General features: G+C 41.6%; 1 protein-coding gene and 1 pseudogene across 3 annotated transcripts in view; both read right to left on the bottom strand.

Annotated features, from left to right (window-relative positions):
• LOC133754322 (MAP/microtubule affinity-regulating kinase 3-like) overlaps positions 1-23,414 on the bottom strand; it is a 134,393-nt gene that overhangs the window by 49,448 nt on the left and 61,531 nt on the right. The gene's annotated exons all lie outside the window — the stretch shown is intronic.
• Positions 19,314-20,922, bottom strand: LOC133754321 (male-specific lethal 3 homolog; annotated as a pseudogene).

Below are 23,414 nucleotides of genomic sequence, written 5' to 3'. Positions count from 1 at the left end.
AATGTTCTTCTTTTGTTAAAGATTTATTTATTTATTTTAAAGGCAGAGTTACAGGAAGAGAGAAACAGTGAGGGGGTAGACAGAGAGGGAGATCAATCACCCACTAGATCACTCGCCAGATGGCGAAACCAGTACCGGGAACAAGAGATTCATTTGGGTCTGTCAGGTGGGTGACAGGGGCACAAACACTTGGGATGCCCTCTATTCTTTTCTCAGGCCATTGGCAGGGAATTGCAGTGGAAATGGAGCAGCCGGGATATTAACTGGCACTCACGTGGGATGCCAGCATTTCAGGCAGTGGCTTCACCTGCTATGCCATGATGTTGGCCCCTGTTCTTCCTTTTAAAAATGGTTAATGGGCTGGCGCTGCAGCTCAATAGACTTATCTTCCGCCTGCGGCGCCAGCACGCTGGGTTCTAGTCCCGGTCAGGACACCGGCTTCTGTCCCAGTTGCCCCTCTTCCAGTCCAGCTCTCTGCTGTGCCCAGGGGTGCAGTGGAGGATGGCCCAGGCCCTTGGGCCCTGCACCCACATGGGAGACCAGGAGGAAGCACCTGGTTCCTGGCTTCGGATCAGCACAGTGCACTGGTCACAGCGCGCTGGCCACGGTGGCCATTGAGGGGTGAATCAATGGAAAAGGAAGACCTTTCTGTCTGTCTGTCTCTCTCACTGTCCACTCAGTCAAAAAATAAAAAAAAAAATGTTTAATGTATTAAAGTCCACTTTTCTAATATTATAACTCTTCTTTATCTCATGCTTGCATAGTAGGCCATATCATATACAATTGTATTGACAAACATCAAATATTGATAATATACCCAATTCAAAAGTTGTGAGAACTCCACAGTGAATATTAAAAAAAAGTTTCACAGGAATTCATATGTACATTCAAAGAATATATTCAAGAACACATTTATGAAAAAGATATACTATATATATTCAAGAGATATACTATCAAAAGGAATATTCACCAGAAGTTTTAAGAGTTCCTCATTGTTCACCAACTAAGGTGATTAATAGAAAATACCATAAAAGCAACAGAATACATTCCACAAAGGGTTTGGTCAAATTTAATAGCCATTAGCATTAAATGACTATGTCATTTAGCATGTGTCCTGTGTCCTATAGCTTGTGTCCTTTAAACTGTGTCCTGTGTCATGTAGCCTGTGTCCTGTGTCCTAAAGCCAGTTTCTTATAGCCTATGGACTATGTCATTTAGCATTTGCCTGTGTCCTGTAGCTTGTGTCCTTTAAACTGTGTCCTGTGTCCTGTGTCTTGTAGCCTGTGTCCTGTGTCCTCTGGCCTGTTTCTTTTAGCCTGTGTCCTGTATCCTGTGTCCTGTGGACTCTGTCCTATGTTGTATAGCCTGTGTCCTGTAGTCTGTGGGCCCTGTCCTATAGCCAGTGTCCTGTGGCCTGTGGCCTTCTTCCTGTATCTCATGTCCTATTTCCTGTATCCTGTGTCCTGTGTCCTGAAGCCAGTTTCTTGTAGCCCATGTCCTATGTTCTGTAGTCTGTGGTGTTTGTCTTGTGCCCAGTGTGGTGTGTCCTGTTGCCTGTGTCCTGTGTCCTACAGCCTGTGTCCTTTAACTTGCGTCCTCTAATCTGTGTCCTGTGTCCTCTGGCCTGTTTCTTTTAGCCTGTGTCCTTTAGCCTTTGTCCTGTAGCCTGTGTCCTGTGTCTAGGGCCTCTGTCCTGTAGCTTGTGTCCTCTTTCCTATAGTCTTTGTCCTGATTCCTGAAGCCAGTTTCTTGTAGCCTGTAGACTATATCATGTAGTCTGTGTCCTGTGTCTTTTGTCCTGAAAAATTTGTTCTGTAGCTGCTGGTGTCCTGTTTCCTGTAGCCTCTGTCCTGTTGCCTGTGTCCTGTGTCCTTTAACCTGTGTTGTGTCCACTGGCCTGTTTCTTTTAGCCTATGCCCTGTGTCCTGTGTCCTGTGTTGTGTAGCCTGTGTCCTGTAGCTTGTCCCTGTGTCCTGTAGGCTGTGTTCTATGTCCTGGGCATGTGTCCTTTAAACTGTTTCCTGGTTTGTGCAATCTGTGTCCTGCATCCAATGGCCTGTTTCTTTTACCCTGTAGCCTGTATCCTATGTTGTGTAGCCTATGTCCTGTATCCCTTAATCTGTGTCCTTTGTCCTGTAGCTTGTGGCCAATGTCTTGTAGCCTGTGGCCTTTGTCCTGTGGCCAGTGTGGTGTGTCCTGTGTCCTGTAGCCTGTGTCCTATATCCTGTATCCTTGTATTTAGCCTGTTCGTGTAGCCTGTGTCCTGATGCCTGTGTCCTGTGTCCAATGGCCTGTCTCTTTTAGCCTGTATCCTATGTTGTGTATCCTGTGTTTTGTAGCCTGTGTCCTGTACCCTGTGTCCTATAGCCTGTGGCCTTTGTCCTTTGGCCAATGTGGTGTGTTCTATGGACTCTGTCCTGTGTCCTATAACCTGTGCCCTGTAGTCATTGTCCTATGTCATGTAACCTGTGTCCTGTGTCCTACATCCTGTGTCCCTTAGCCTCTGTCCTGTAACCTGTGTCCTGTAGTCATTGTCCTATGTGTCCTGTAGCCTGCGTCCTATATCCTGCATCCTCATCCTTTTGCCTATTCATGCAGCTTTTGTCCTGTGACCTGTAGCCTGTGTCCTGTGTCTTGTAGCCTGTATCCTTTAACCTGTGTCCTGTAGTATGTGTCCTGTGTCCACTGGCTGTTTCCTTTTGCCTGTGTCCTGTAGCCTTTGTCCTGTGACTTTTGTCCTATGTTGTGTAGCCTGTATCCTGTAGTTATTGTCCTATGTCATGTAGCATGTGTCCTGTAACCTGTGGCCAGTGTCCTCTGGCCTGTGGCCTCTGTCTTGTAGCTTGTGTCCCCTAGCCTGTTCCTATTTCCTGTAGCCTGTGTCCTGTGTCCTGGGCCTGTGTCCTTTAACCTGTGTCCCGTGTCCACTGAACTGTTTCTTTTAGCCTGTCTCCTGTAACCTTTGTCCTGTGGCCTGTGTCCTATGTTGTGTAGACTGTGTTTTGTAGCCCATGTCCTGAGGCCTATGTCCTGTGTTCTGTAGCCTGTTCCTATGTCCTGTAGCCTGTGGCCCTTGTCCCTTGGCCAGTGTGGTGTGTCCTGTGGCCTCTGTCCTGTAGCCTGTGTCCACGTCCTTTAGCCTGTGTCCTGTAGCCTTTGTCCTGTAGCCTGTGTCCTGTAATCTGTGTCCTGTAACCACTGACCTGTTTCCTTTTGCCTATATCCTGTAGCCTTTGTCCTGTGTTTTGTGGCCTGTGTTGTGTAGTCTATGTCCTGTAGCCTAGGACCTGTGGCCTCTGTCCTGTGTTGTGTAGCCTTTGTCTTATAGTTTTTGTACTGTGTCCTCTAGCCTAGGTCCTATAGCCTGTGTCCTGTAGCCAGTTTCCTGTATCCTGTGTCCTTCAGCCTGTGTTGTGTAACCTCTGTCCTGTAGCCTGTGTTGTGTAGCCTGTGTCCTGTGTTGTATAGCCTGTAGCCTGTGTCCTGTGTCCTATGTCCTGAAGCCTGGATCCTGTGGCCTTTGTCCTGTAGCTGGTGTCCTGTTTTCTGTAGCTCTGTTGTGTTCTGTAGCCTGTGGCTTGTGGCATGTGGCCTCTACTCTGGGTCATGTTGCTCGTGTCCTGTAGTTTGTGTCCTATTTCATTTAGCCTGTGTCCTGTAACTTGTGTCCTGTGTTCTGTAGCCTGTGTCCTGTGGCCTTTGGCTGTAGCTGGTTTCGCATTTCCTGTAGCCTGTGTCCTGGAGATGGTTTCTTGTAGCCTGTGGATTATATCATTTAGCAAGGGTCCTGTGTCCTGTAGCCAGTGTCTGTGTCCTGTGTCTTGTAGCCTAGTCCTGTGGCATTTGTCCTGTTTCCTGTATCCTGTGGCCTATGTCCTATAGCCTGTGTCCTGTTGCCTGTGTCCTTTTTGCCTATTCATGTAGCCTGTGTCCTGTAGTCTGTTTCCTGTTGCCTGTGTCCTGCATCCTGTAGCCTGTTCCTGTGTCCTGTAGCCTGTGTCCTGTGTTTGTAGCCTTTGTCCTTTAACCTGTGTCCTGTAATCTGTGCCCTAGGTCCACTGGCCTGTTTCCTTTTGCCTGTGTCCTTTGGCTTTTTGGCTTTTAGCTTTTGTCCTGTGGCCTCTGTCCTGTGTCATGTAACCTATGTCCTCTAGCCTCTCCCTGTGTCCTGTAGCCTGTGTCCTGGGCCTGTGCCCTGTAGTCTGTGTCCTCTTTGTCCTGTAGCTGGTGTCTTTTTTTTGTATCCTGTAGCCTATGCCCTGTATCCTGTGTCCTGTGGCCTCTATCCTATTGCCAGTGTTCTGTGTCCTTTCTCCTGTGTCCTATACCCTGTGTCTGATAGCCTGTGTCCTATAGCCTGTGTGTTACGTCTGGCAGTCCTTGTCCTGTGACCTATGTTCTGTGGACTCTCCTGCTGTCAGTGTTTGTGTCCTTTAGCCTGTGTCCTGAGTCCTGTGGCCTCTGTCCTATATCTCATATCCTGTTTCCTGTATCCTGTTTCTTGAAGCTGGTTTCTTGTAGCCTGTGTCCTATGTCCTGTAGCCTGTGGCCTTTGTCCTGTGACTGGTGTGGTGTGTCTTGTGGCCTCTGTACTGTGTCCTGTAGCCTGTATCCTCTTCCTTTAGCCTCTATGTGTAGCCTGTGTCCTGCAGCTTGTGTCCTGTTGCCTGTGTCCTATAGCTGGTGTCTCATAGTCTGTGCCTTGTGTCCTATACCCTGTGTCCTTTAACATGTGTCCTGTGTCAACTGGCCTATTTCTTTTAGACTGTGTCCTGTAGCCTTTGTCCTGTGTCTTTTGTCCTGTGGCCTGTGTTGTGTAGCCTGTGTCCTCTAGCCCGTGTCCTGTAGCCTGTGTCCTTTAGCCAATGGCCTATGTCCTGTAGCCTGTGTCCTGTGTCTCTTAGCCTGGGCCCTGTGCCCTGTAGCCTGTGTCCTGTGACCTATATCCTGTAGCCTGTGTGCTCTGTCCTGCAGCCAATGGTCAGCTGAGCCACTCAGGAAAGGCTGCTTGGCTACTTCCCACAGTCATGAGAAATAAGGCTGGGCTGCCAATCTTCTGCCTTTGATATCTACAGGCAGGGCCACTGAAGCTGGTGGCTCATTTGCTTCTTGGGTACAAAAGTACATGAGCAGTGTCACCTGGCTGCTTTTAGGGAGACAGGCAAATGGGCAGAGTCACCTGACTGCTTTCTGAAGGCCTCTACAAGCCAAGCCACTCAGGATGTGCATCCTAGGTTCTTTCCAGAGCAATGGGAGGGGGAGCGGGGCTAACAGACTGGTTTACAGGGCTGGGTCAGCTGGGCTCTTGGAAGGAAGCCAGAAGAAAGGCTCTCAACAAAGTTTTGTGCAGCAAGAGCCTGATATGAAGAGGGCAAAATGTAAGCTAGGATCTTTCTCTAAGGCCATGCAGCAGTGTGACACTCCTATAGGTCCCCACATTGGGCTCAGCTTCTGTGAGAGCCTCATCATTTTTAGAAAATATTTGCCATATAATTTAATTGAGTCAATAAATGTTTGCATACTAATCAATCAAATCATTCTGAATCTTTAGAAGAAGAAAATGATTTATTTTCTCTTCAAATAAATGCATAAGCGGGACCGGCGCTATGGCGCAGTGGTTAATGCCTTAGCCTAAAGTGCCGGCATCCCATATGGGCACCAGTTCGAGACCAGGCTGCTCTACTTCATGTCCAGCTCTCTGCTATGGCCTGGGAAAAGAAGTAGAAGATGGCCCAAGTTCTAGGGCCCCTGCACCCACATGGGAGACTGGGAAGAAGCTCCTGGCTCCTGGCTTCAGATCAGCACAGCTCTGGCTGTTGTGCCCATCTGGGGATTGAACCATAAGAAGGAAAAACTCTCTCTCTGAATTTAGTCTGATATGTTCTCTAGACTAAATTCATTTAAAAATATATAAGACCTAGAGCCGGTGCTATGGCATAATGGGTAAAGCTGCCACCTGCATTGCTGACATTGTGTATGGGTGCCAAATTGAGTCCTAGCTGCTCTACTTCTAATCGAGCTCTCTGCTGAGGCCTGTGAAAGCAGTAGAAGATAGCCCAAGTCCTTTGGCCCTTGCCCTGTGTGGAAGACCCTAAAGAAGCTTCTGGCTCCTGGCTTCAGATTATCTCAGCTCCAGCTTTTGCAGCCATCTGGGGAGTGAACCATCAGTTGGAAGGCCTCTCTCTCTCTCTCTGCCTCTGCCTCTCTATACTCTGCCTTTCAAATAGATAAATCTTTCTAAAATATGGAGTAAAATATAGGTTTTACTATCTTTTATTTGTCCCTGCTTTTGTTTTTGATCATGATCTACTGTCCACCAAATAAATATATTACATTAACATCATTTATTGGATACATGTGAAACTTTGGGAAAATTAATATATAAAGAGGAAGGAGCTAGTGCTACCTGATGGCTAAGAATTAATAATAATAATAATAATAATAGCAGTTTTCACAGTAGTTTGTAGAATATTTTTCAAAATTGTTAACTAGATTGGAATGCCTAAAATGAGGAAAAGAGAGATGAGACTTAAACTTTTCATACCTATTTATCTAAATATTGCTAATTGATGTAGGTCCATAGCAAGTTATACATTTTGATCAAAACTTATCCATTTCATATTGGTGATTACATTTAGTGCATCTCATTTGTATAAGCATCTCAGTTTCATATTTTGCTGTATTATTTAAGTTAACTTCTGCAATGAAAAATTAAGCACAATAAGCAAAATAAAGTGATCCAGAAACAAACAGAACTGAAATGCTACATAGAAAATTGCTGTGGAATATAATAATGCATATTAGCATAGTAAATGTTCTAAATTAATAAATACAGATATTGTGAATTCTGAAACTTCTTTTAGGTGGTATCCTTATTAATAACCCCTCTAATTATGTTGACAAATGTTTGATTATATAATATGTTTAGATTTTTTTAAAGATTTATTTTTTTATTTGACAGGTAGAGTTACAGACAGTGAGAGAGAGAGACAGAGAGAAAGGTCTTCCTTCAGTTGGTTCACTCCCCAAATAGCTGCAATGGTCGGAGCTGTGCTGATCCAAAGCCAGGATCCAGGTGCTTCCTCCAGGGGCCCAAGCACTTGGGCCATCCTCCACTGCCTTCCCAGGCCACAGTAGAGAGCTGGACTGGAGGAGGAGCAACTGGGATCAGAACCGGTGCCCATATGGGGTGCCGGCGCCGCAGGCTGAGGAGTAATCTAGTGCACCACGGCGCCAGATCCTAGATTTTTAAGCTAATGCTAAACTAGCATCTATAATCTATGTTTTTTAGTTATTTGATTATTTGATTATTTATTTATATTTATTCAGAAGGTACAAAGAGAGGAGACAGAGACTGAGCCAGAGACAGAGAAAGGCAGAGACAAAAATTTTCCATTTGTTGGTTCACTCTTAAAGTGCTTACAACAGCTACAATGGTGCCAAGCCAAAGCCAGGATCCTGGAATTCAATCCAGGTCTCCCATGAGGGTGTAGGAACCCACGTCCTTGAGCCATCACTGCTGTTTCACATGATGTGCATTATGGGAAACTGGAATCAGAACTGGCACTCTGATATGGAACGTGGCATCCCAGCAGCATCTTAACTGCTCTGCCAAACACCTGCCCCTGCAAGCTATGCTGATCTCCAGGCCATTCATAAGTGTTTGTTGTGCACCGCTAACAATGTTTACCAATCCATTTGTGTATGAAATTGACCAGCAAACTCTTCGATGAATTGAACCAAAAAGTTATTCATTCAATTATCTCTCCTAAAGAGGACATATCAGAGTTAATGCTCAGTACCTCAGGATGTGGTTTTATATGGAAATAGGGTCTTTCTAGATGCTATTTTGCTGTAATGAGGCCATTATCATGGTCTCTGATCCTATATGACTATTGTACTTAAAAATAGCCTGGTGTGGTGGTAGGGCGTGTTGTAGCCTAGTAGGTAAAGCTGCTGCCTGCAAGGCAAGCATCCTATATGGGAAACTCTCAGTGTCCTGACTGGTCCAGTTTCCATCCATCTCCCTTCTGATGCCCTGGGAAAAGCAGTGCAGAATGGCCTAGGTGCTACCAACCACATAGGAGACCTGGGAAACACCTGGCTCCTAGCTTCTAGTTTTTGCCTGGCCCAGCCCCGGCTGTTGTAGCCATTTGGGGAGTGAACCAGAGTTGAAAGTTTCTCTCTGTCTCTCACTGTGTAACCCTGACTTTCAAAATAAATAAATAAATCTTTAAAAGACAGTGACAGGGAGGGGATCGAGATGCTGAGAGTGTATGCACAAGAGAGAAATCCATGTGAAGATGAAGACAGAGAGTAAATTGCAAGTGAACACATCCTGCTTAGTAACATGAAAGGTTATATTTAGAAATTTTAGGAGCAAAATCACAGGTGAAATTGTGGAGGAGGCCTAAGGATCTAGCTTAGGAAAAAGAATGTAAATAATTCTTATTATCAGGAATTAGGAAATTCTGACTCTTTGCAGGCAGGTAAATATCAATAGGGAACTCTATGATGTTTGTATAGAGTGGCTTGAGCTTAAAAACCTTCTACATTTCACAATTAATGTCAAAAATATTTGGTCATCCCAGAACACTGATAAGATGAAAAATAATACAATCTCTGCTACCATGAAATGTTATCTCGTTGAATGTGTTTTTTCCTTTTTTAAAAGATTTATTTCATTTATTTGAAAGACAGAGTTACAGAGAGAGGCAGAGAAAGAGAGGGAGGTCTTCCATCTACTGGTTCAGTCCCTGGATGGCCGCAACTGCCAGAGCTGTGCTGATCTGAAGCCAAGAGCCAGCAGCTTCCTCCAGGTCTCCCACATGGGTACAGGCGCACAAAGACTTAAGCCATCTTCTACTGCTTTCCCAGGCCATAGCAGAGAGCTGGGTCAGAAGAGAAGCAGCCAGATTCAAACTGGCACCCATATGGGATGCTGCCACTTCAGGTCAGGGCTTTAACCCATTGTGCCACAGTGTCGGCCCCTCACCCATTGAATTTGAATGGAGGATATTGTCTTGAAAGTGAATATGAAGGGCTTGTAGCTTAAACAAGTGACATAGATAGAGGATGGATAATTTAGCATCTATATTTGATGAAGAATTGGTGAGAGCTGTTGGTAGATTAAAGGCAAGAAGTAAATAAAACATGTAGTGATGTATCTGGAGACACCAAAAATAGAAGTATATATTTTAATCACATAAGGAAGAAATATTTTATGAGAGGAAACTGTAATAATTTGAATCTGATGATAAAGGATAATTTTTAAATCTTTATATCTTGATGATTTGCATAGCACAATTTCCCTCACATTTGAAGCCAAATGAAATTCACATATCAATTTTATGGCAATAAATTTATCTTATTATTTGAAGAAAAACCATAAAGATTGAGTTGATTTGAATGGCTAACCACAAATATTTTTGAAAACAACTAATGTAGTATATGAGCAAAAATAACTTTATTTAAAATGTATGTGAACTTTGACCTAACTTATTCTAATTTGTGAATGGATTTTGTACTGTAGTTTGCAAAACCAACAAAAATTTCTTGTTTCAAACTCTCCATTGCGGGTTCTTCTCCTGAAAGTCTGGCATTGACCATAAATTGGAAGAAAGGGCCAAATGTAGCAGACATGACTTCTCATCTGCATCTGCTGAAAGCGATGCACATGTATTTCTATAGGTGGGAGATCAGATGTTACCAACCCAGCACACTGGGTTCTAGTCCCGATCAGGGTGTCAGATTCTGTCCCGGTTGCCCCTCTTCCAGGCCAGCTCTCTACTGTGGCCAGAGAAGGCAGTGGAGGATGGCTCAAGTGCTTGGGCCCTGCACCCGCATGGGAGACCAGGAGAAGCACCTGGCTCCTGGCTTTGGATCAGCGCGGTGCGCTGGCTGCAGCGTGCTGGCTGCAGTGGCCATTGGAGGGTGAGCCAACAGTAAAGGAAGACCTTTCTCTCTGTCTCTCACTGTCCACTCTGCCTGAAAAAAAAACTTAAAAAATATGCCTATTAAAGGTGAGCCTGTGTTATGCTTCCAGTTCTTCTCTTCATCATCATTATTAAGTGACCTTTGTTGGCACTTCAGTTTTCAGAAAAATGGGAGTAAGTTAAGGCAGCAGGTTGGAATCATGGTCTCTACAATGCCTCTCCTTATTCACAGGACACTAAATTCCCCTGTGTGTTTCTAAATTCAGTGTCACTCTGAATTTCATTAATTTGTTTTTTGATTATTTGTCTGTGCATTGGTTCATGTTTTAGTCTATAGAGATCATAACAAATCTCTACTATTTGATGAGACATACTAGAACACAAAGTGGTAAGAAATTAATTTAAGCTTTTGTATATGTTGTCTGAAAATTGAAAAATCAAAATCTTATTTTTACTGTGTTAAATGATATGCAAATTTTCTTTGGGGATTGTACAGTATGCAAAGTCAATTTATTGTAAAATCTTGTGTTTATGGAGATACACATTCATACAGTTACAAGTGCCCTGGTTAAAATTAGCATATAATAATTGAATCATGTCTTATAATTCGAAACCCTCCTGTAGATAATGATAAAATCAAAAGAGAAAAAATTTCATGGGGAAATCAATCATGCTTGATCCAAGGTGTTTTTATATCCTCCAGCTTGTGGTCTAATATAAAAAGTCTCACTAGCTTTGCCTTCCATTATTATAATGCCAGTAATTCTAAACTATACAAATATGTATTATGTTGTAGTAGATCACAATTAATCATGTATAACCAACTTATTTAAATGTTATAGTACATATCTGTTACATTATTATTTCAAAGTTTATGAGATTTGAAGCACAAGATAAAGAGTAATCCCTTCTATTCACTCTTTCGTCACTTTTTCACTCATGATCTCATTCTTTGTTGTGTGTGTGTGTGTGTGTGTGTGTTTAAGATTTATTTCTTTATTTGAAAGTCAGAGTTACATAAAGGCAGAGGTAGAGACAGAAAGAGAGGTCTTTCATCCGCTGGTTCACTCCCCAGACGGCCGCAATGGCTGAAGCTGGGCAGATCCCAAGGACTTAGGCCATCTTCTACTGCTTTCCCAGGCCATAACAGAGAGTTGAATCAGAAGTGGAGCAGCCGGGCTTCAAACAGGTGCCCATATGGGATGCCAGCACCGCAGGCAGTGGCTTTACCCACTACGCCACAGTGCCGGCCCCTCATTTCTTGTTCTTTAAACAAAAAAAAAAGTTTTTTGAATGTTAACTACGTACCAACCATTATGCCAAGTTCAGGATGATTAAGACTGAATCATGTAGGTATTGTTCTTGAGGTGGAAAGGATAAATATGTGTTTGATATAGGGAAAGTGGGCCCTTGGTGTTATAGTTCATTAAGTCATCTTCAAAAGTTTTCAAAGTAGAATTGTTTTAAATTCTCAGTTATTCACAAATATTTTGAAAATACTATGTAGAAATGTGTAGACAGTGGTCTGGGTGTTCCTCTTCTAATCCAGCTCCCTGCACATGGGAAAGCAGGGGAAGATGACCCAAGTTCTTGACTTGTGCCCCTGCACCCAAATTGGAGACTCCAGTGGAGTCCCAGGCTCCTGATTTTGGCCCGGCACGCTCCTGCCATTGTGGCCATTTAGGGTGCAAACCAGTGGATGGGGGATCTCTCCTTCTTTCTGTAATTCTGCTTTTCAAATAAACAATTCTCAAAAAAAATGTGTAAACAAGATCACACACATAACTATTTTATATTTAATTTGTGTTTTATGAATGAAACATCTGTGGAGAAATGCAAAAGTTAAGAGCATTGTTGCTATAGTCAAACTGCTGGGTTTGCATTGAAACAATTAGTGAAGATTTTGAGTTTCATTTTTGCCATGTTTAAAAGTGAAGAATAATATGTTTATCATAAGCATATAAATTGCTTGATCTTGCTTGTCTTCTAAAATGCAATGAGAAAATCTGTATCTCCTCCCCAAAACAAGATATTCTACATTTCCTACCTCTGTTAGATATAGCTCTTTGTATCCAGTTAGGAGATTCAGGTCTTTGGACTCTTACTCCCTGTGCCCTGTGTGGCAGTCTCTAGGAGATCCTGTAGCCGCAGCAGCCAGAGTGATGAACAGCCTTCAAATCCAAGCCCAGGACTCTGGAGAAAAGAATGCAGGAGATGTCCTTTGTCTTGAAATAGTTCCAAGAATCAGCTCAGACCTGGCTATTCTATCTCCTGAGAACTTTCCTATCACTTTCTGAGCACTACTAGTCATTTGCTCCTATGGGCTACCATTACGCTCTGGGATAGCCCTTGTTTTCAGCATTTACCCTATATGGTAAGTATGTGCTAATTTACCTAGCTTGTCAGTTTTTCATAAGAAGTAGCATGCTTCTTTTGGTTTGCATTCAATACCAGGTATCATGCATTGGTAATTATTCTGTAAGAGACTTTTTCTGACTGCTTAACTTTACATTGCTCATCATTCAGTTTCCTATTTTGTCTAGATGACAGTATAGTAAGAACAAGTCTTTTTTAAAAAAATTGAGCTGATTTTTTGGGGGCTGAATTGAATGAATGTGTTCAATTAGCTAGATATACCTCTATTTTGAATAATAGCTGTACTAAGCTGGCTTCAACTGATAGCTGTTTTCCATGTCCTATAGGCATTTTCATTTTTACAATTCATGGGTTCTTTAAACTTCCTGAACACAATTCTTTCTCTACACACATCAAAGGACACACACTGTTTCATGATCTCAATTGAGTGTTTTAACTTCTAATCCTCATGGAAGGGTTCAATCACTTTCCTGTGTACTAAAGTCTTTTATTTTTGTTAGTTCATATTCCTTGTTCATTTTACTTTCAAAACTAAATGAAACAAAATACTTCAAATGCTAAATTTAAAAATGCAGTAACCTACATATGTATTTTTTCTCCTTATATCATGCCTCTAGGTTTTTCTGATGCTTCTGCTTGAATAAGGTCTTTGACAGTCTAAAAACTGTATACTCCCAATTCCTATAAGCACTTTCTGATAAACATAGCAAACATGCAATGTCCATAATGTTTCTCAGACACTCACTGATTTACGTGCTCATTTCTGGAAACTGTTTTCAAATGTCCCCATATCTCATATACATGACTAGACACAGAGAAAGTGAAAATAACTGTTGCCTGAAAAGGAGAAAATACGGCATTGTGCAGAAAAGAATCATTTTAAAATTGCTGTGGAATTTCACTTACAGAAAAATTGAAGGCTGGTGCCGTGGCTTAACAGGCTAATCCTCTGCCTTGCGGCGCCGGCACACCGGGTTCTAGTCCCAGTTGTGGCGCCGGATTCTATCCTGGTTGCCCTTCTTCCTGACCAGCTCTCTGCTATGGCCCAGGAAGGCAGAGGAGGATGGCCCAAGTGCTTAGGCCCTGCACCCGCATGGGAGACCGGGAGAAGCACCTGGCTCCTGGCTTCGGATCAGCACGATGCACCAGTCACAGCGGCCATTGGAGGGTGAACCAACGGCAAAAAGGAAGACCTTTCTCTCTCTCTCTCTCTCACTATCCACTCTGCCTGTCAAAAAAAAAGAAAAGAAAAATTGAAAAAAGAAGAAATATAATTCCTATAAATCCTTCATCTACATTACCTAAATTTAAACATTTTATGAAGTGATATTTAATATGTCATTCTCTCATTTTCTATAAAATCTATACTTTACACTCTCAGAAAATGTTACTGAAATTATACCATTTACCCCAAAATTATTCACTGTGACTTCCTATAAATAACTTTAATAAACCATAAAATCAGAATATTAACATTTACATAATCCTACTGCTATTAATTATCTACTTCTCTTCTATAATATATAAACACATACTTACGTATTTAACTACATATGTGCATATATATTGTGTATACACATATATATCATCAGTATTTCTGTATCTTTAGCTTGTAAGAGACTGTTTTCAACACAGTATTAATTTTGCATTTCTGCTCTTTAATTTACCCCTATCATTTTAGAACATGGATATTTATAGATGTTACGGTAAGCACATTTTATCTATTGATGAATTAATGGTTACAAAAGTCTTCCTAGTTTCCAGTATTATTTCAGTTTCAAAATCTTTCTATTTTGCTCAACAATGAACACAAGGTAAGAGGGCTTTGGTATCTTGCCCTATATGATACAGTCTATAAGAATCAGAATCAGGAATTCAGACTCACATATACTGATGATAGATTTCAACCCATTAAAACTCTATCTGTTTTCTTCCTATATCCTTCTTCCTTTCAACTAGATTCAGTGGTTTTCAGGGATAAAGATTATTTATCTCAAAAGCAAAGTTACAGACAGAAAGGGAACAGAGGAAAGAGATAGACAGAGACAGAGAAGTCTTCCATTCAATAGTTCACTCCACAAATCTCTGCAAAGCCTTGGGCTGAGCCAGGCCAAAACCAGGAGCCTGGAACTCCTTCATGGCCTTTCAGGAGGGTAGCAGGGGAAAATTACTTGTGTCATCTACTGATTTCCCAGGTGCATTATTAGCAGGGAGTTCCATTGGAAGTGGAGCAGCCAGGATTTGAACTGGTGTCCCTATGAGATGTTGGCACTACAGGTGATAACTTAACCCACTGCACCACAATACTAGCCCCATGTGGCCTATTTTTGATTCAAATATCTCAATCTGTTTTGTGTGTGTGTGTGTGTGTGTGTAACACCCTAAAAGTCTATAGTCATCTTGAAAACAAGGTAAAAATCTCAGACACTTCTGACTTTCCATTTTAATAATCATACGTACTAGACAAAAATTTGATGAAGATAAATGGAAACTTATGGAGAGGTGGATGGAAAAGGCATGTTTAAAGAAAGCCTCTTTGCCACTTATGTGGATACCTGGAGATGTGAAGGAAAGAAAATTTTCCTTAAAAATGAGATGCAGATGAAGTATTCATGAAACAATTAGAAAAGCCTTGCATTGACTAAGGTTAAAGAGTTGTAGAGGGATACAGATGTGGAGGTGGGGAGCAGCCAGGTCAGGCAGGTGAGGTCACTAATGTATGGTTACACTGAAGAAATTAGTGAAGGCTTAAATTTGGGTTTTCACTAATAATTTGGTTCAAGATACAGTAATTTTGATATTTTACAAATGGAAAGGGTACATCAACATTGGTTTTATAAGGCTGTAGTTGAAAGAGGAATCTTGGTATTGAGAAAAATTAGCCTGCATATAATATGTAAAACCAAGGATAATATCTGTTCACCTAAGGAGTTGGGATGGACAGAGAAATCTATTCGGAGCAATTGAGGAATAGTGATGGGAATAAAAATAAAGTGTGTTATGGTGTACAACACAGGGCAGGTTGCCACATGCTTTTGTACTAATGGCTAGTGTTAACAGAGGGTGCCTGCCATTACGCAATCTGGAAGTCATGCGTGAAGTTCCTAAGAACCATTTCCTTGAGGTGATCAGGACAGTAGTTAATAGAAGTGGGAAGCAAGTGAGAACATATAGATGCTGAGTGTCTTCAGGTCCTTTGATTTTTTTTCCCACATAAAGGTGCAGAAAATAAAGTCAAGATATGCAGATCTGAGTGAATTTCTACAGAACTGTTTTCTTCAAGTTGAGGTTATTAAAGAGTAAGAGGGACTATCATTGACATTTGATCCTTGACAATTGAAGTATCATTTCAGGAATGCTGATTCAGAAAAAAATATAACCTTTTATCTATCTTTAATCCCTTTATGAAATGAGAAAGAATTTAGTACTTCCAAAGAGCTATGTAAGAATAAACTATATTTAACTATGAGAATGCACATTCATATGACAGGAACTATATATAAAGATTCACTTCACCAATTTATACCAAAACAAAAATGAAATAAAAACACTGGATAAATAATGTATCCTGGGAGATTACAATAAGCAGTACAATATGCCCACTTTAGTTTCAAAATAGAATTGATTTTTTTTAATTTTAACATAGAAAAACTTGTATGAGAATAAGTGGCAATGCTATCAGATCATAGTAGTCTATCTAAATAAACTTTATTTTTGAACTCCATTATCCACAAACATTTCAAATACACTCATATGCACACACATCAATTTTCTTCAATGAATTATTACTATTTTAAATTTTGCTGAAATATTTGTTCATGAACCTTTCATGTAATGATTCACCTACATAACACTGAGAGGTCTAGCTTGTGTTTCTGTAAGTGCATGCATAATAGCTCACATCCATACCCACCTCATATATTTTCTCCAGCTGAAAAAATATGCACAACACAGAGGGAAAAAACAAATATTTAAAAATTAAATAAAAGTATGATTAGCCCCTCAAAGTCACATTAGAATATTAATTTTCCAAGATTTACTGATACATGATTGACAAGTAAACATTGTATATATGTAAAATGTAGGATGTGATGATTTGATTTTATGTTTGCATAGCAAAATCATTACCAGAGTCAAAGTAATTAACATGTTCATCACTTCACATGGTCACTCCTCTTTGTTTCTGTGATAATAGTTACAATCTCTCTTAACAAATTTCAAGTATAAACTACATTAATATTAACTATAGCTACCATATTATGCATTAGATTCCCCAGTCTCATTGCTTTTTATTTTTATTTTTTTTTGACATGCAGAGTGGACAGTGAGAGAGAGAGACAGAGAGAAAGGTCTTCCTTTTGCTGTTGGTTCACCCTCCAATGGCCGCTGCGGCTAGTGCATCGTGCTGATCCGAAGCCAGGAGCCAGGTGCTTCTCCTGGTCTCCCATGCAGGTGCAGGGCCCAAGTACTTGGGCTATCCTCCACTGCACTCCCTGGCCACAGCAGAAAGCTGGACTGGAAGAGGAGCAATTGGGACAGAACTGGTGCCCCAACTGGGACTAGAACCCAGGGTGCCAGCACCACAGGTGGAGGATTAGCCTATTGAGCTGTGGCGCTGGCCTCTCATTGCTCTTATCACTGAAAGTTTGTGCCTTTTGATGGAAATCTCATTTTTCCCACTCTCCAATATTATTAACCATGTTTTTTTCTGATTCTGTAAGCTCAAAATTTTTTATATTCCATAAATATGTGATATCATAAAGTATTTCTATGTTTGGCTAACATTGCCTATTGCAATTTGTTTTGAGTCCATCCATATTGCTGCAAATAGCAGCATATTCTTCCTATTGAATGATGAATGATACTCCCTTAAACACACACACATGTGTGTCTATCTCATTTTCTTTACCAACTCATCTATTGATGACCATTTAGATTGTTTACATATCTAAATTATTGTGACTAAAGCTGCTATGAAACATGAGAGTGTTGACATATATTTAAGGTACTGATGCTGATGCCGTGGCTCCATAGGCTAATCCTCTGCCTAGCGGCGCCGGCACACCAGGTTCTAGTCCCGGTGGGGGTGTCAGATTCCGTTCCAGTTGCCCCTCTTCCAGGCCAGCTCTCTGCTATGGCCTGGGAGTGCAGTGGAGGATGGCCCAAGTGCTTGGGCCCTGCACCCCATGGGAGACCAGGAGAAGCACCTGGCTCCTGCCTTCAGATCAGCATGGTGTGCCGGCCACAGTGCGCCAGCCGTGGCAGCCATTGGAGGGTGAACCAACGGCAAAGGAAGACCTTTCTCTCTCTCTCTCTCTCACTGTCCACTCTACCTGTCAAAAAAAAAAGTACTGATATAATTTCTTTTGAATATGTGCCAGAAATGGAATTGTAGGTTCCCATGGCAGTTTTATTTGGGGAAATATACTATTTTTGATAATAATTATAATAATTTATAATTCCATCAACTATGTAATCCTATCTCTTTATGAAATGGTTTGTCCATCATAGTTATTTATATTTGTTTTTATTCTTGCACAAATACACTTTATGATTTTTATTGTATAAAGTGGTCAGTGAAATGATCTGTCATTTTTATGTTTCTCAAATGAATTATCTTTGCAAAAATCAATAAATATAATAAATATTTAAGCTTTATTTCACAATCATATTTTGGCATTTTAATGATTTGAAATTATAAATATTAGAAAATTTTTAAAATGTATTTATTTACCCAAAAATGCAGAGTTACAGAGAGGCAGAGAGCAAGAGAGAGAGAGAGATTCTCTCCCCAAATGGCAATAATGGTTAAAGCTGAATCATGTCAAAGCCAGGAGCCAGGAGCTTCTTCTGAGTCTCCCACATGGGTACAGGGGCCCAAACACTTGGGCTATGTTCCACTGCTTTCCCAGGCACATTAGCAGGGAGCTAGATCAGAAGTGGAACAGCTGGGACTCAAACCAACTCCTTTATTTGATGTTGGTGTTGCAAGCTGTGGCTTTACTCACTATGCGACAGCACCAGCCCCAAATTAGGAATCTGATCTCTTGATGTTTCAGCATTCAAGATTATGGCACTCAACATTGTCTTTGGGCTCATACCATTTTGGGTATCCAGTAACAATTTATTGTTGCTAGGGTTATTTTTAACACTTTGGGCTTCTAGTCTTTATACTAAGATAGATTTTTTACTTACATTTTCATATACTTTCATGTTATTAGAATCCTTTCCTTTTTTGTCAAATAATGTAATGCTTTATTTAATTACCAATAATAACATTTTATAGAAAGGGAACTATAATATTACACAGCAAAGTACGGCTGCAAAACCTCAAACTAGATGGGAATGCTTAATTTAGGTCACCATGCCGGTGCCGTGGCTTAACAGGCTAATCCTCTGCCTTGCGTCGCCGGCACACCGGGTTCTAGTCCCAGTTGGGGCGCTGGATTCTATCCCCATTGCCCCTCTTCTAGGCCACCTCTCTGCTATGGCCCGGGAAGGCAGTGGAGGATGGCCCAAGACCTTGGGCCCTGCACCCGCATGGGAGACCAGGAGAAGCACCTGGCTCCTGGCTTCGGATCAGCACAATGTGCCGGCCGCAGTGGCCATTGGAGGGTGAACCAATGGCAAAAAGGAAGACCTTTCTCTCTGTCTCTCTCTCTCTCTCACTATCCACTCTGCCTGTCAAAAAAAAAATTTAGGTCACCAAAAGTAATGTCTCCCAGAGATGCAATCAAGACAAAGCAAAGGTATAACTGCACATTTGCCATCAATTGCAATTCCTTCTGAAATACTTTGAGATTACATTTTGACCTCGGGTACAAACTAATATTTGTTAGAATTATTCAGCCTCATCACAAGAATGAAAATAGTTGTCAAAGATGTTTTTAATGCTAAAAAGTAACTAAAAAGTTGTTCTTTGCTAACAACTAATTGCAATGCCTACCAAAACAGCCTAATGCAAGTATACTTTCATGAACGTTTTGCAGTTAACACGGCTGCTCATTTCTTGCCCTCACAGATGGTCTTTGCAGTGTCTGAGCATGTTCAGGCACACAAGAAGTAAATCTTAACAGAAACAACTAGAAACAACTAGGGTAACTCAAATAACAAGGCCTGCCTCTGCCAGAGCTCCCTGAGTAGCCATGGCATTTGCACTCTAAGCGAAGAAGCTTATTGTTACCAGCAACACAATAATAAATTGCCCTGGGGTTCTTAGTGCTGTAGTGTGCCTCACAGGCAGCAATGTAAGCTGACTCTGGGAAGAAGTCATCATGGTATTCTGCCACAAATCTCAGAAAGAGATCAAAGTGCTTCAGTAAAGCCTTCAGATTCTTATCAGAAAAGAACATCTTTCCAAGGATTTCTGGGAGTTTTGGAAACAAGCGCAGCAAATGTTGTGTCCATAAATGTAAGAGGGTGGAAGTGGCTTGTCACCTGGTGGGCAGTTGTCAGGAACAAGCTTTCAGGAAAGAGCCTCGCTTATTTCATTAGTTCTTCTCCCTTCAAAGCCAGCAAACACACCACTCCCTTCCTTGCTAGGAGTCAGAGGAATAGGTGAGGGTGATCTGCTGTGCACAGGTGTCTTCTTTTCCAGGTGCAGGAACAGCTTGGGCATGCTGGCGGACGTGTCCAGCTGTCAGCGCTTGGGTGAGGCACTGCTCTCAGACAGCCTGTCACAGTAGGTGCTGTGACGCATGGATCATCTCAGAGACTGTAAGGCTTCCGGCTTGACTTTGCACCTTTTAGGGGTGGCCGGTTCACCCGCAACTGGCTGACTCTCTGTGGACTGTGGTGTGAATGGATTCAACAGACGTGGGCTAGGAGATAGCTCCTCCTGGATCCTATTTGTGGCACTTTCCTTCATTGAAAGAAAAAATTTAGGCTGGTGCCGCGGCTCACTAGGCTAATCCTCCGCCTTGCGGCGCCAGCACACCGGGTTCTAGTCCCGGTTGGGGCACCGGTCCTGTCCCGGATGCCCCTCTTCCAGGCCAACTCTCTGCTGTGGCCAGGGAGTGCAGAGGAGGATGGCCCAAGTGCTTGGGCCCTGCACCCCATGGGAGACCAGGATAAGCACCTGGCTCCTGCCATCGGATCAGTGCGGTGCGCCGGCCGCAGCGCGCCAACCGCGGCGGCCATTGGAGGGTGAACCAACGGCAAAGGAAGACCTTTCTCTCTGTCTCTCTCTCTCACTGTCCACTCTGCCTGTCAAAAAAAAATTTAGACGAAGTCACCTTTTTATACTGAGCTTGTTCATATGGATAAAGCAAAACCAATGGGAGAATATAATCAAAGGTTATCCTTAAGCCATCCACCATCTCCTTACACAGGTCAACATTCTTTTCTGCTGGGATATAGTGCACATTCATGCTGGCGTGCACCATAGCGTGATGGTGACGAGGCTTCTCGTTGGCAGAAAAGGCTGCATTGGTAGCAAAATGCTTCACATAGGATTCCAAAATAGTTATGATGTTGGTTTGGCATGGAAATTTCACCAACCCTTTCCTCCTGTTAATACAGTAACAGTCATCCTCCAGCTGCTTCTTCAGAACGTCAGGGATTTCTAGAGTAATTGTTCTTTCTTCCATTTCTCTGTTTGCAGCTCCAGTTCTTTCTCAGCCTTCTCTTCAATACCATTTTCCACTTTCTTCACTTATTTATTCACCCTTTTCTTCCCCACTGTCACCAGAAGAACCACTTATTGAGTTTTCATCATTTTCATCTTTTTCTTCAACAGGGAGACTTTTTAAGACAGAGTCAATACCAGGCAATGTGTAGCGCTTCTTCTTTCTTCCTGTGCTTCTCAGGCGAGCTACAGACTTTCTTGCCAATTTCCGCTGTAATCTGCGATTTTCATCAGTATCATGTAGTGCATGATCTTCCACTGCCCATCTATCCCAGCTTCTACTCCAACCATTAAAATGGATCAGATATTCTGGGATCTTTCTGCCTCTTTTGTCTTTTCCAACAATAACATCAACAATCTGGGTCCGATGTGCAGGGTGTCCCTCTGGAGCCCAGGAGATGCTGGGCCTCCTGGGATAGAGATTTAAAGTGAAAGCTGAGCTGTACGGTGGCAGGCCATCATCAAGGACAGCCTATGCCGCTGTCGCCTACACAAACTGTCAACCGGGCTTGCGAACGCAACTGGCAGTCGGGGACTGAAGCGCTACTAGCATCCTTTCATTTTAGCTAAAATCACTCATTTTGTCTTTTCTTGTAAGGAAGATTTAATGGTGATGAACTCTCTCAGCTTTTGTTGAGCTAGGTAGTAGTTATCGCTTCTTCACTTATGAAGAACAACACTGACTGGTATTAGATGATTTCTTTCAGCACTTTGGGAATATCATCCTACTCTTAGCCTGCAAGATTTCTCTAGAAAAATCCACCATTAATCTAACACAATTTACCGTGTGTGTGTGTGTGTGTGTATGTGTATATACACATTGCTTTCACAATTCTCTTTGTCTTTCATTTTTGGGCATTTAACTATCATGTATTTGGTCAAGTACTCTTTGGTGGAAATTCTTTGAGGACTTTTATACTTCACATCCCTGAGCAATCATAGCTATCTCAAGACTTTATATTTTTCAGCCATTATGTCTTTCATTAAACTTTCATTTGTTTCTCCTTCTCCTCCATCATAGAGTTCTTTTATATAGATTTTTTTTCTGGATAGTGTTTTGTAAATTTCGTAATCTTTCTTCATCCATTTTTCACTCATTTTTCTCCTTCAGAGGGATAAATTCAATGATGTGACTGCAGTTACAAATTCTTCTGCTCAATCAAGATTTCTTTGAATCTTTTTGTATAATTTTTCATTTCATTCATTACATTTTTAGTTCCAGAATTGCAGTTTGGGTCTATTTTGTGAATTGTATTTCTCATTCTATTCATGCATTGTCTTCCTAACTTTGTTGCCTATGCTCTCATTTAGTTTTCTTAGGTTCTTTTAGGGTATTATTTTGAATTCTTAGCCAAACAATTTTCAAATTTCTTTTCTTTGACATGGTCAATATATGAATTATATTTTTAGTGGTGCCACATTTATTATTTTCTTCTTTTCCATGTATATATTTGCTATATTTTCTTTTGAGAAAGTATTCATCACTTGTAGTTATGAACTTCCTGAGAAAAACACTTTCACCATCCAGTCTTCTTAGGGATTTTTGGAGTTTTTTCTGACTTTTTGTAGGGATGTGCCAACTCTACCCTCATGTTTCCTCTTGGAGGGATACTCATAAGGTCTTTTGCCTTTCCCTGATCCAAACGAGCTGTGTGAGATGCTGAGATTACTATTAGTTTTCACTGACATGATGCCCTGGTATGCAGAGTTAGGCTGCCTGTCTACATAGGCTTGAGAGCCATAGGCAAAGATGTACATTTGCATTTCTGGGTGCAAGCATGCAGAGGGAACTGTGTAGGGAGAAAAATGAGGTGAATAAATCACTGGAGGAACCTCTGGGTCAGTTTTGGGAGTTCATGGGTGAAGCATACAAACTATGGGCCTCCTGATAGGATATGTAAAGCCAAGGATTTTATCCCTTTGTTGAGTCTGATTCATCCTTGCTTTGAGTCTCCAACTGTCTTTCCTACTCCCAACCTTTCCTAGTGTGTGCTCTTGGTGTCACAATATATTATAAGCAGCCAAAATATGGCAGTAAATTCTGATAGTATCCTTATGGTATCCTTTGGTTTGACACAGGGATGAAATCACTTTTTAGTAAGGAAGAATGAACAATGACTTTCCTTTATTGCCTCAAACTAGCTCTGATCTGGATTTCCTCCATTTGGTCTTCTAAATCTACTCCACACATTTCTCTTTGTCCTGTGTGCCCTAATTTTAAACAGTATGAAATTCTACAGCAAATTCTCTTGCCTCCTAGATAAGTTTGCTTATCATAAGAAATGTCAACCAGAGCTAAAATAAATACTCATAGTTCTACCAGTTACAATAACTTTTCTATTTTATAAACCTTTATAGCACTGGATTCACCCACCATGACATTATGTAAGATCACTACAAAAAATCTTGACTCCCTCAGTATCATATAAGTAATTAACCTATTCACTTATACATTGCCTTTTTCTGGGAGGATTATT

This window comes from Lepus europaeus (assembly GCF_033115175.1).
Source record: "Lepus europaeus isolate LE1 chromosome 21 unlocalized genomic scaffold, mLepTim1.pri SUPER_21_unloc_2, whole genome shotgun sequence".
Lineage (NCBI taxonomy): Eukaryota > Metazoa > Chordata > Mammalia > Lagomorpha > Leporidae > Lepus > Lepus europaeus.
Note: the sequence above shows the minus strand (reverse complement) of the source record. Positions and strands in the feature narration are given on the sequence as shown.